We start from the raw sequence: 14,606 nt of genomic DNA, 5'->3' as shown, positions 1-14,606 counted from the left end.
TAAACTACGTGCTTATGGAATATCACCTCAATCCTGCAACTGGATTCGTGATTTCCTGTCAGAAAGGTCACAGTTCGTAGTGAAAGGCGGAAAGTCATCGAGTAAAACAGAAGTAATATCCGGCGTTCTCCAAGGAAGGGCCATAGACCCTCTATTGTTTCTGATGTATATTAAAGACATTGGAGACAATCTGAGTAGCCCTACTAGATTGTTTGCAGATGATGCTGTCATTTACCGTCTCGTAGTCATCAGCTGTCCAAAACGAATTGCACGATGATTTAGATAAGATATCTGTATTGTGCGAAAAGTGGCAATTGACCCTGAATAAAGAAAAGTGTGAAGTTATTCACACGAGTTCTAATAGAAATCCGCTAAATTTCGATTACGTGACAAGTCACACAAATGTGAAGCCTGTAAATTCAACTAAATATTTGGGGATTACAAATACAAATAATCTGAATTGGAATGGTGACATAGATAATGTTGTGGGTAGAGCAAACCAAAGACTGCGATTCACTGGCAGAACAATTAAAAGGTGCATGGAATCCATCTATAACACTGGGGACCGGTGATTTTGGTGCCTTACAGTTTCTGACATATTCTTGGCTATATATGGGTCAATGATACCAAAAATTCTTTCAGTTTTGCACATCAGCTCTAGATCTTTAGATATTCTTATTCACTGTGTGTGCCACACTGGTCCGCATATCATCAAATAAATAAAGCATGGGTACCCTCCTCTTGTTGATCTAGGAAAAGTTCGGCTTCTTGAGATCGACAGAGATAACACATTAGTGATTGTGGTATGAGAACTTCTCCAGTATATTGCAGCTTGATTTTAACACATACCAACTGAGTGAAGTGCAATCGTTCCCATTATGCAAGAGAACTTATTTCAGGTTGGGTTTGGAGCTATCTATAAATAAAAGCTATTCACTTGCTGCCTATTTTCTTGTACTCTCTTTCATTAACGGTCCTTCAAGGTAGGTATAAAAAACAAATTGGTTTTCTGTTGTGAACAATGGAGAAGATGTTACCTTTTTTGACGGAATGTGATTTTGAATAAGAAGGCGTCAGTCTTCTTGCAGCTGTTCGAGCAACAGCATTGGACCGCTTACACGGAAGATGCCACGATATTATAGGAGAAGAAAGCGTACCCACCTTACAGTGTATAAAGCAATAGACAATATTACTATTAATACCGAGAACTAGGTAGGCGCACAAGTCGTCTTGTATGGTCCATCAGTTTCTTGTGTTGGAGTTTTCAACTTTACTATTAGCAACAATGATGTCAATCAGCACGGTAATGGCTGGGTAGCTCTCGTTCGTGGACCTAAAGTCGATAAAGTGGCAGGGCTGGAATTGTTCAATAGCCGTGACGTCATTTCTCATCGGAGATTTCAGATCGGAGAGGTGTACAATAGAGATTTGGGTAAATCGTATTATCTATCGTCTATGCCTTTGGTTCCGAGGACCAGGAAGCATCGTAAAATAAATGAATCCGAATCTGTCTCAGTGTGAGTTAAAGGTGTTGACAATTGTAAGAAAATTAAAGTCGTCGGTGATCTCACCCATTATTATAGAAATTAAACAAATTATTTCCTTTCCCATTTCCTTACAAAAAAAAATTGCACATTGCTTACTTAATTAATGAGATTATTGCATAAGCCACATGCAATGTACTCTGTGTGAGCGTTGAACTCAGTGATTACGCAACCGCTTATCTGCCTCTGTTTACAAACAAGCCAGCGGGCACGCGTGCTGCTATAGCTAACAATTCAGACGCCTTTTATGGAAGACTTAAATCTATAATGAGATCTCACAGTTCCATTTGATTAAATTCAGATGAGACGGGTGAAGTTCTTGCAGAAGCACTATTGTTTTCCTCAGTATAGCTTTCAGCTGATTCTTCCTCTGCTTCTGAAGATTGTGGGGTGCTAGTAAATGTAGAACAGGTATCTTCTCTGAATGTGAAACGGTGTTTCTTGTGAAGGGTAGACTGCGATATATCTACCTTTTCCGGCTGTTGCAATGATGTCCTTTTCATTCAATGAACAAAATTAACAGTCTTCGTTAGGGTCTATGTTTTCTCGCCATATCATTTGTACCCCACATCTCAAGCACTTCCGTCTTCCATTCGTTCACTGTTGCAGACGCTGTGTGCACGTTTTACATACCTGTATAATGTGAGGTATCCATCTCTTATCATGGTCTCCAAGCATGAATTTGAATAGACCAAATAAGTTCTTTTTATCAAGTCAATTGTTTGTTTTCATTGGTGAATGAATGTGTACTCCCGACAGATGAAACACATCAGAGTTGTTCATACATTTTCATCGTGATGTAGCCATGTTAACGCGTATGAGAAACAGAAATGAACGTCAAAATGGTTAATGTACGCATGCAAGAACAACGTGAACAGAGCTTGGATAAAATCAATTAGACAAAAACAAACAATTTACAGATGATGGGATATAGACAAAGTAGTCATAAGAGCAATTTAAGGGGGTGTGCTGAAAAGTAATACCTCAGAAATTTTTATTTGGAAACTCTTACTAATAAAACAAACGTTATTGACATTCTACACCTTTATTTTGGACGCCTACATATTTAACTCTGAACGCAGTCAACCTGGCACAAAAACGTTTCTCGCAGCGAGAGACCAGTGTCTTGGTGCTGTCACTGTAGAATGTTTGCCTTTGTTGACGAACCAACATCACGTATGCTTGCAGCGCTTCATCACTTTCAAAGTGAAGTCCTCGAACATATTCTTTAAGTTTTGAAAGCATATGAAAACCGCTTGGGGCCAAGTCGGGACAAAGGAGGATTATCGATGACAATGAATCCAAGGTGTCGGATTGTTGCAGATGACACGCGCTGGTGTGTGGTCGGGCACTGTAATGCTGAAAGAGAGAGTCCTCCATGTGTAGACGACCTTTGAAAATTCGGAACTCGATTACAGCACCTTGTTCCTAGCCAACGCCATAGTCACGTGTCACCCCGCAGTGTTACGCGCTACGATTACGGGCCGTCTAGCGCCAGAGGGCTGCAAATGAGCGGACCTGAAGAACAAAGATTTAGAATGTTGAGGACGTTTGTTTTATTTAAAAAGCTTGAAGAATTTTCGCATAAATAATCGTGGGCGTTACTTTTCAGCGCATCCTAGTATAAATACGCCATTAATGTCTCATAAATTAGTGCCACTAGAACAAACTGGTTGGCACTTTCGGAATCAGCAGCAACAAAGTATCCACAATCAGTTAAAAAATTTCAGGCCCCGTGAAAATAATTTTTGGTTATTCATGTCCGTTATTATGTAACGTTAAAGCAGTTAGCTAAAATACCATAGATACAATTATATATACCTGTTACAGAGCGTAAAGTTACAGTCATATAGGCGTCTACTGGCACTTCTCAACGTGTGTGCGCACGTACGCCGAAGCACGCATGCACACGCGTATGTACACGCGACCGCTTTCTCACACGTGCATGCACGCGCACACATCATTTTCCCTCGTGTTCTTCTCTTTTTCTTCCGGACGACGATACAATAACAATACCTATTAGAGATATCTGAAAAATTTTTGAAAAGAGTATAACAGAGTACGCACTGTCAATTAAAAAAACTGAGCTGCGTGCGAGAGTAGTCTAAAGTTTTAATTATCATCCCAAAAAATAATGTACATAACTATTTTTGTTTAGTTGTAAGTGTATGTCCACAGTCCTGGTACAAGTTTGAAATCCCAGGGCCACAGTGTCGTAGTACGAAGCTAGTACAACCAAAACAAAATGGTGCTGCCCATTGCACAAAAGGATAATTTGTTTTTCACATATGAAGGGAAGAATGTTCCAACAGCCCAAGTTGGGCTGGCGGAAGAATACAAGAACAATGCATCATCATGTGAACCAGAGATTAATTCTCGCCGATGCTTCTAGTGTAACCAAACAAATATGAATGACGATGAATGAAGTCGGAAGCATTCTCTTTCAAAAGAACCGGAAATAGCGAGGGAACAGAAGACACTGGTGCTCTAAACGGATTTCAGCCCACACGATAATGAAAAAAATTCAGTTCTTTGATTAATGTCCGACATCATGTTCCATATTTTGAACGTGGCAAAAGTCAGTGACTATTTGATTTCGCGACTGTCAAGGCCCCATAAAAGATCTCACCGATCCGAGGCACTCTCGGAAATATTGCAGCTGTGTCAGGACAGTCCTGGTGACTGATTCAGCTGCAGAATTACCAGGATGATTGATGGGTCTATCACTATGACACAAACTCGATTGTGTGGGATTGTGTGTACATCTACTTCTAAAAAATCTACGTGATTACTCTGCTACTCACAATAAAGTGCTTGGCAGAGGGTTGAATGAACAACCTTCAAATTGTCTCTCTACCGTTCCACTCTCGAAAGGAGCACAGGAAAACCGAGCACTTAAATTTTTCTGTGCGAGCCCTGATTTCTCTTATTTTATCGTGATGATCATTTCTCCCTATGTAGGTGGCTGCGAACAGAATGTTTTCGCAATCGGAGGAGGAAACTGAAATTTCATGAGAAGATCCCGTCGCAACGAAAAACGCCTTTGTTTTAATGAGTGCCCCTCCAATTCACGTATCATGTCTGTGGCATATCATGTCTGTGGCACTATCTCCTTTATCTCGCAATATTACAAAACGAGCCGTCCTTCGAACTTTCTCGATGTCATCCGTCAGTCACACCTGATGCGGATCCCACACCGCACAGCAATACTTCAATATATGGCGGACAAGCGTGGTATAAGCATGCCCGAGGCAGGATTCGAACCTGCGACCGTAGCGGTCGCGCGGTTCCAGACTGTAGCGTCTAGAGCCGCTCGGCCACCCCGGCCGGCAGTATAGGTTGTAGACACGTTGTTGATGACATACGGAAATTGGTGTCTGTCGTGAGTCGTGGTCGGGCAGGCCACCGCTGACGATAAGCGGAAAATCCTGCTTCCAGTCCCGGTCCGGCACAGATTTTCATTGTCTTCATTCCGTCGTAGAGCTGATGGTTGTCCATTTCCGCAACTTTGAATACATTTCATGTATTTCATAATAGTTGTAGTTTCCGCAGTGCTTGTCGAAAGGGACGTTACATCGTACTTCATAATGACATAGGCACTGCAGTATTGTATTACATGTACCTGTCCACGAGAGCGTCAGAGGGCTTCTCTCGCGTCATTACCACTCTCTCTTAGCTACCTGCAATCGTTAGCAGCAGCACGCGAGTCCATAATCCGTTTTGCCTTAGATTTTTGTGGAGAATCCATATAAATCCACAAACATAACAATAGCTTCAATAAGAAAGCTGAAGGAAGCGTTGTATGTGGTTTCCGTGCATCTTGACACACCTTCCAGTCCTTATTTGCAGTGACTCATTCTCTCTTTCATATATACCTGGCTCCATTTGGATTTTATCATGTGCATCAATCACAAGCTTTTGATACGTCCGCACACCGTCGATGGGGTGGGCATACACCAGTGCCTTTTAGATGTCCCCACAGCGAGAAATCCAGCGATCAGCAGGTCCGGTGCTACCAGTCCTCTATAAATTATGCACCCATGAAACGTTGAGGTGAGGTAGAACCACACGATCCGCCGAATTTGGAAGGGTGTCCCATCGTGCATAGAAGAGCTCTCACTGACATCCACTTTCTCCTTCTCTTTTTCCTCTCCAATTGGCACTACCACCTTCGCTCCCTTCCTAGCACTGTTCTGCGGTTGTCAACCATGTTCCTTTGCCACTGTGTCCCTCTCAGTCTCTCAAACTCCCATTCTCTCCTTTGCTCTTTCTGTATCACACCCACTGTCTATTATCTTCCAGTGTTTATTACTTTTCAGTCGCTCTTATCTTTTGGGAGACTTTTTGAAGATGCTGCGGAAGCAGATTGAGTCAGCTAATACCCCACTTTTCATCAGTCTGTTAAACTCGAGCATATTCACTTTTTTGTGTTTCAATAGGAGCATTTTTCCGCTGGTTCCATACTTTCTCCTGCTACATCAGGACATGCCACTCATTGAAAAGAACTTTATGGGTCAGTGAAACATTGATTGCTTACTTACGTGAAACTCAAATAATGCAAAACTAAATTTGGACTACATATTGTTTTGAAAATATTTTGCATGTGCTTCAGTACTAAAACAAGGGGCTCCCAGAACCCTTCTGATGATAACGGAGACTCTTCAAAGCATATGTCACCTTGATAAGTTACTTTTTAAGTTCCTTTCACACCGAATTTTACGTGAGTTTTCCCCTGCACAAGGTTTCTCGATAACGGTAGTTTCTCGAGAAAGGTACCGTAGGAATATATCGTGAAAACTGCAGCCATTTGCTGCGCATAGCCGTCTTGGAATCCACGTCTTGCTACTGGTAACGAAAGACCATATTTTGGGGTGTTCCTTGATAACAGATAAAGATTTTTGAAAACGAGAAGAAGGCGCTTCTAAATAAATACCTAGAGAACGTACTGAGGAATCTGAGTAATTTTCTGCGTTATTTATCATTTAGCTTTCGCCTCACATCGGATTGTGCGTCGTATTTTATGACTACAAGTAGAGTAACTCTGAACCCCTATATCTCCAAAATGGATAAACATATCAAGAAAATTTTCAAACATTTTTGAGGTAAGGATCTCAGGAATATATCCTAAAATGTTCAGCCATTTGCTATGCATAGCCGGTTTGAAATCCACGGCTGGGTCACGGTACCGAAAAACGAAGTTTTTCATGTTTTCTGTGGAACAGCCCGCGAAATAAATAGCTCCTCCATAAGTCCCTTACGCGTGGGCAAATTGGAGTCAGAAGAATTTGTAATAAAGAACGAACTTGAGCAGGGAGATTCCCTGTCTCCGCTACTTTTTAATTTAGTCCTAGAATATATTGTACGAACGGCGGTAGATAATTCAGAGGGTTTGGAGTTAAATGGAAATATTAAGATATTAGGGTATGCAGATGACCTAACATCATTAGCGATAGGAAAGAATCTGTAACAGCAAATGCGAATGCGTTAATCAAGGCTAGTGAAGGTGTAGGTCTAAGGATAAGTGAAGACAAAACTAAATAACTAGTTACTACTAGAATGCCCACAGTAGTAGATCAGGAAATGTTAAGAGTTGGAGACATGCAGTTTGTTAAAGTGAACACATTTAAGTTTCTAGGCGTGGACATGACTTCGAGAAATGAGATTGAATCCGAACTGAAGAAGAGATTACGGGCGGGAAATGCGTGCTGCTTCTCACTGAATAGATTACTTTCATCACGAATATTGTCTAGGAATTTAAGGATTAGAATAAACAAAACTATTATTCTACCAGTTATGCCGAATGGGTGTGAGACTTGGTCTCTCACTGTGCAAAATGAAAAGCCGTTTCGAGTATTTGAAAACAAAATTTTGAGGAAAATTTTCGGAGCAAAAGGGGATGACATTAGCGGAGAGTGGCGAAAACTGCATAACTAAGATGTTCACGAACTCTATGCAAGCCCTGACATAATCAGTAGTACTAAATCACGTAGGCTGCGATGGGCGGGTCACGTAGCTCGAATGTACGAGGGCAAGGCAGCGCACAGAGTACTGGTAGGGCACTTAGAGGGAGAACGTCCTGTGGGGAGACCGAGGCGTGGATGGGAGGACAATGTGAAAGCTGATTTGAGGAGCCTAGGTACTGAATGTGAATGGAAGAAAATAGCCCAAGACAGCGACAGATGGCGAAAATAATTTGCTGCGGTAATGGACTCTTAGAGTCCGGTATGACGAGAGAGTGTGAGTGTGTGTCTAAGTCCCTTAAGTCGACTCTCTATAAACCTCATAGGTCGTACCACAGACCACATATAATGCAAAAAGAACCAACCGATTTGTTCCATTTGTCTTAACTGCAAGAATGTCGCACGGGTACCGATACTACTCAGAATGTCAAACAAAAAGCGATATTTGGACCGGTGCTTGAACACAGAATCTTGTCCAGAAGCTCCAAACAGTGCACACACAGCTACAGAATGAAAGGTTCGTTCGTGAAACAATTCTCTCAGATACTTTTCGCCATGTGCAATCTTCTAGCACTGAGAGACCAGCAAGGCACAAGGGAGAGTAGGCGATAGCTCCTGGAAGAAGTGAAGCTTTGACGGCGGGTACCAATTCGTACCCCGACAGCTCAGTTAGAGCAGTAGAGTAGGAAGGAATGACTGAGATATTGCCAATAAGAAAGAGAAAGAGGGAGACAGTGACAGTGAAATCAGACTAAATTAGTGGGACAAAACTAAGGAGGCTGTGGTGAGAGACAGGAGACAGTTAGAGAAACATAAAGAGATACTGACAAAGAGTGAGTGAGAGTAGGCAAGTGGGAGTAGATGCATATGATTGGCTTAACAGCAATGACTAGTGGGTATGTGTGAGATACAGTTAGGAGAGCTTACGGGAATGAGAGGTGTGTTGCGTGTTACGAAGAGCTTGAAGAGGAGGATATTCGTGTTTAACGTCCCGTCGACAACGAGTCATTAGAGACGGAGCACAAGCTCGGGTTAGGGAAGGATGGGGAAGGAAATCGGCAGTGCCCTTTCAAAGGAACCATCCCGGCATTTGCCTGGAGTGATCTAGGGAAATCACGGAAAACCTAAATCAGGATGTCCGGACGCGGGATTGAACCGTCGTCCTCCCGAATGCGAGTCCAGTGTACTAACCACTGCGCCACCTCGCTCGGTCGAAGAGCTTGAATATGTTGATATGCCAGAATTTTGTGGAAAATATTTAAAGGGGCCGAGGGAGGTACGATGAGACTGCTAGTATTCCACGTTTCTGAAAGGCTTCTAAAAAGGAGCATAGTAGCCGTTTATGCACTCTTATAAAAGTATATTTTTTCACCTGTTTTATACGAATCACTTCAAAGAAGTATTCCGTACCTTATAGATTATAAATCAATAACATACACTGGTTAAAAGTATCTATAAAAGTAAAGATTAAATGTTAATTTAAAAGTGCATCTATCAAGGTAAGGCATTTGGTATAATACTGGAACAAGATGCACAGATACAATTTTCAGCAGGAGCTGAAAATTTCTGTTACTCACAGCCTAATAATATCAAGCCTGTATGAATGTCGCTTCAGACAACATTCAACGACCGAGCGAGGTGGCGCAGTGGTTAGCACACTGGGCCGTATTCGGGAGGACAACGGTTCAAACCCACGTCTAGTCATCCTATTCAAGTTTTCCGTGAGTTCCCAAAATCCCTTGAGGTTCTTTTGAAAGAGCATGGCCGACCTCCTTCCACATCCTTCCCTCATCCGATGGGACACATGACTTCGCTGTTTGGTTCCCTCCCACAAATCAATCAACCAACCAACTAACACTCAATACCCATCCTGTGCCCTTCCCCTAACACTGCATCGCTTAGCCGATAAATTAGCAACTGTCGACCTTTAGCGCAGTCTGATGATCTCTTGTAATCTAGAAGCCACTATTCACGTCGCATCTAAAATCGTCGTTCACTCGTCGAGGTAAACGCCAACCATCCTCTAGGTTGTTTGTGTTCACACACAGCATCCACAGCTTGTACTGACCATTATTAGTATCCCGATTTCGGCTCCTTGGCGCACCAGCTCTGGAGAAGGCTTCGTGCTAGGTAGAAACCAACAAAGTTGGCACTTCAGATAACACTCACTACAGTAAAGTGCATCACTCAGCAGAACAATATACAACTGTCGACCTGTAGCGCAACCTGGTGGTGTTTCTCTAGTAATTAGGAAGCCTCTGGCCACGTCTTATCTGTAATCGCCGTCCCCTCGTCCATGAAAACTGCAACCTCCCCCTGTATTGTTTCCGTCCACACACAGTGGCCAAACCCCATGATGACATTACCGATGTCACAAGTTCACTTCCTAGGCCCACCAAGTATAGAGAAGGCTTCTTGTTGTTGGCTATCCACTGACTCCTTTTTCATTACCACCACACACTGCAACTGCAGCCAATATTTAACCTGTTACACTTACTGACACATGTGAGGCCAATGCCCAAATTCTGACCCACCATTCTCCAAGAATCATCAACCACTGGAAACATAGCAGAAGTTCTGCTTTTGATTGGCACATGTCCTGCTCTGCTGTCCACACATTCCAGGGTAGCCCACTTTGGCAAACTCAACTGCCACCTCCAACTCGATCTCACCCCGCACTAATTATGCAACGTCATCTGTCGCCCCGTACTAAACAAGCAGCCTCGGCCGCCACCCCCAAGATCGGTCAGGACCTGCGCTAACTACGCATCTTCGACTGCCATTCCTAGCTTGGTGACATCCAGCACTGACCACCTACTACTTAGCACCTCTCTCATGCCGGAGTATTTAGTTTCCCTCTGGCCGAGTGTGCTGTGGCAGTTAGTAGGCTTCCGTAGAATACTTTACTGTGGAAATGCCAAGCTGAGCTGCACGTTGTAACAGTTCAGCTAGTTGTTGATGACACAGTGCGGCACATGAAAGGGCATTTATACAAACACCGCGTACAATGAGCTCTTTCTGTTTCGAGAACTGTACATTGTTTCCGTATGGCATAGTAGTGTTATGCACACAACGTATGAGCTGTACACTTGAATGTGAGACTGCGCCAGGCTAGGATTCAAGGCCATGTCGATGCACCTGGAAATTAAACGCAGCCCGTTGTGGGGGCTCATGACACGCAGAGAGAACAGCGCGCGGCGCACACGCCACGCCGCGCCACGCATCCGACTCGGCTCGGTGGCTCCGGCAGCGGAGAAGCCAAGCCGGCCGTGAATCGCGAAGCGCTTCACTCGCCGCCGTCACGGACGCCTACACGGAAAATCTATCCTGTGCGCGCATAAAGGTGTGCGCCATGCGCCAGGCTCCACATCTAGAATAGTGGGCTACATTTATACGTTGTTATACCAGTAGTTTAGGGTCACTGACGTCAAGTCACCTATCAAATAGAATTCTCATAATCGGATATACCGAATGCACTCAAAGACATAAAATAGATAAATAAATAAAACTACGCTTCACGAAGATAAGATGGGAGTTGATAGATGTTATGTACATGGACAGACAGACGAACGATAACAATTTCGGCATAACTGGATGATTTATTCAACTGAAAGATCTTCACGAATGGAGCAAATCAGTAATGAGTTAGCCCTTACGCATTCAGTTATTCGGCTTGGGACTGACGGATTTGTTGGGTATCGTATATCGTGCCAAATTCTGTCCTATTGGAGCGGTACATCTTCAAAATACTGAGTTGGATGAAGCGCCCTGCCTATAATACTGTCTCAATTGGGACAGATCCTGCGACTTTGCAGTGTTTGATAACCACGAAGGAAGCAGTAGGAGCTCTCACCGTGTCCAGAAGGCATTACCTAGCTAAAATGTAAGCCCAGGATGACTTTGAATGGAGTGCAACAAAACGGGGCTCACTACTGTCCTGTAAGGGTACCGTGGATGGCAACCAAACGGGTCCTGATGTGAGAAGTAATGACACCTCGACCATAACTCCTGGTTGTCGGACCGTATGGTGGCTGTAGTCAGGTCGGTATCCAACCGCTGCCTGGGGCGTCTCCAGACATGTCTTCGGGCTGGATACTACTTGAGTGGACTAGGTCTGCAGTGGTGAATCCTGCTTCGAGCTACCCCTGAAAACTAGCGAAGAGTTGTTTGGAGACGCTCTAGTCAGCGGTGAGATACCAACCAGACTGTCACCCGCCATACGGCCCGACAACCAGGACTGATGGCCCATCGTGCCATTTGTTTTCGTAGCAGGACCTCTTTGGTTGTCATTCGGGGCTCTCTTCCAGCACAGACTTACGTCAACAATATTCGACACCCTGTTTCGTAGCCATTCGTGGTAAGCTATCCTGGGCTTGCTTTTCAGCAAGACAGTGCCCGCTCACATATGGTGAGAGTTTCTAATGCTTGCTTCTGTTTTTAGCAAGTCAGTCCTGTGCAACAAGGTCGCAGTACCTCTCCCCAACTGGAAACGTTTGGAGCATTATGGGCAGGACCCGCTAATCATCTCAGGATCTTGCCTATCTGTCCCGACAATTGGACAAAATTTGGCACGATATCTCTCAGGATCAAAAGCAACAACTCTATCAATCAATATCAAGCCGAATAACTGCTTGCATAGTACGTGACTGAGTTTCTCAATTTATGATGCCCTGTATAAATCATAATTTTTTTCTGAAACTGTACTCATTTGTTTGTCTGACATCCACCTATTTTCGTCTCATTTGGATAATTTCTTCGTGGTGCGTCGTTTCTCCTCGCTCTTGGAACATCTAATGAGAGTCTGCTTGTTTTCGTGACCGTTGTCACTGAAAGTAAGTTTTAGGTTGCTAGGCGCTGTTTCGATACCAGTATTGGGGACACTAACTAAACAGAGATATCAGAAGGCCTTGAAGAAAACTCCAGCAGCGAGGTCGAAACGTCGATTGTGTAAGGAGAAATTTGAAGGAAAACAGGAGCTGCTTTCTAAAGTAAAAGATTTTACCTAGAGTGTTGAAAACTTTTATCCTATATATATTAATTTCTTTCCCGTTCAGGACTGCAAATTCAGATCAAAATAGATGTTCCAATTGTTTGACATGGTATGGTGTCAAGTGATCATATCATGCTGTTGCGACCTGTTAGACAACTTTTGGCAAGTGAATATCTGATTTTAGATACATAAATAAAATCTAAGTACTGTCGTCAACTTAAGCATTTGCACGAACTGGCATAAAAGTAACTGTTAATAAAGAATCTTTCTCAAAAGCGGTTTCTGACGGATGAGTTCGTTGTTGATGTGGGCATGAGTCCGAAGACTTTCTGTTGCACCTATGAGAGCCTCTTCGTCTCTACATAACTACTACAACCTGCTGCTCTGTGAACGTGCTTACATCAATCCTTGGTCTACGGTTTTAGCCCCGAAAGCTTCCCTCCATTACTAAACTGAAAATTTCTTAGTGTCTCACAGTGCGTGGCATCAGCGGATCGTTTCATCCAAGTCAAGCTGCACCATTATTTCTTTCTCCCCCATTTTGGTTCGGTAGCTCTCCATTAATTCCTTCATTCTTCGGTAGCACAAGATTTCAAAAGTTTACATTCTGTTTTCGTCCCAAATTATTGTTGTCCTTCGCTCTACACAAATACCTACAAAAAATGTCCTTACACTGGAACTACTTGATCTGAACAATTTTTCCTGTTCAGGACTGCTGTCCTTGCTATTTCAATCTGCATTTTATATCCCCCGTGCTTTGACCATAGCTATTTTGTTGCCTAAATAGCAAAACCCATTCATTACCTTTTATATCTCATTTTTTAATCTAATTTCCTCGCCAGAGACTTATTTAATCGACTGAAATCCATTACCATTGCTTTCCTTTTGCTTGTGTTCATTTTATAAACTCTCCATCTCGTTATTCTATCCTTTCCTTCTCCGGCAGAAATACAATAGCAGCAGCAAACCTCAAAGTTTCTATTTCTTCTCGTGTTCATTCCCCTGCCAAAAAGCTCCCTGTATATCTATGGTGGGGAAGTAATAGTGATTAGTAGGCTGGCTTAAAACGGTACGCAATGATTGTTCTAATTAAACTTATATATCATACATAGCGAAGCATATACTATTGTAAAACAATCTGAGTTGTAGCAAAGCACAAAGGTTAATGGAACCAAACAGACTGCGACACGACGCCGTGTGACCGCGAAAACGATCGAAAAGAGTGACACGAGTTAGTTTCAGACAATAATGCTCTTAGGCAGGATGACACAACCATCGACCTCGTGTGAAGAGAAATGTGATTTACCTGATCAAGCGATACATATCATTGATACACATTACAGTCTCCGTGACTCGCTGCCAACTGGAATCGTAGCTGTCTATGTTGTTCTTTCAACATAGGAACATACAAGGGTCATCTGCTGTGGAACCGCATGTTCAGCGACGTACATTGAACTGTGTACTCCGAAATACTTAAGCCTGTATGTGCATAGACGACCAACGTCCGGTCGCCCAATCGTTATTTCACCATCCTTCAGCTAGTTACCGTAGATGCTCACGCGAACAGTCGACGAGCTTCATCATATCCGAGATCCTCGTTCCTAGGTGATGGGCCATAGACTGTGTCCGTTGTTCAGCTTCTGTCTTCGGATTTTCCAATTTGTGTCCCGTATCGTCATTGTAATAATACCTCAATCGTATTTGCTTCACCGACATACTTTCCTCCAAACATCACTTGCCCACAACATTACCAGGTGGCAGCCCTCAGTCTCAATGTTCTTAATAGCCGTACATAGAGGGCTATTCAGCTCCCATGCCGACGGGTTTTATGCAGGTGCCACCTGCGCCGCCTTCAAAGACTGCACGTGAGATTTTCATATTCCCTCGCTCGCTATGTGCTGTTCATTTCTGTTTTTCAAAATTGGCAGAGTGGGGTCCATGCAGTGAGTTATGATTTGCAGTATCACACAAAGATGACTGAAATATTCGAAATACTTGAAGTTCTCTGGATTCGCATTGTCGGCGGAACACAAACATTATCCATTCTTGGTTGAGAAAGCTGTCAGTGGATGGCAAATACAGTATTACCGACGAAGAATGCAGAGCCCAGTT

This window comes from Schistocerca serialis, chromosome 4 (assembly GCF_023864345.2).
Source record: "Schistocerca serialis cubense isolate TAMUIC-IGC-003099 chromosome 4, iqSchSeri2.2, whole genome shotgun sequence".
Classification (NCBI taxonomy): domain Eukaryota; kingdom Metazoa; phylum Arthropoda; class Insecta; order Orthoptera; family Acrididae; genus Schistocerca; species Schistocerca serialis.
Note: the sequence above shows the minus strand (reverse complement) of the source record.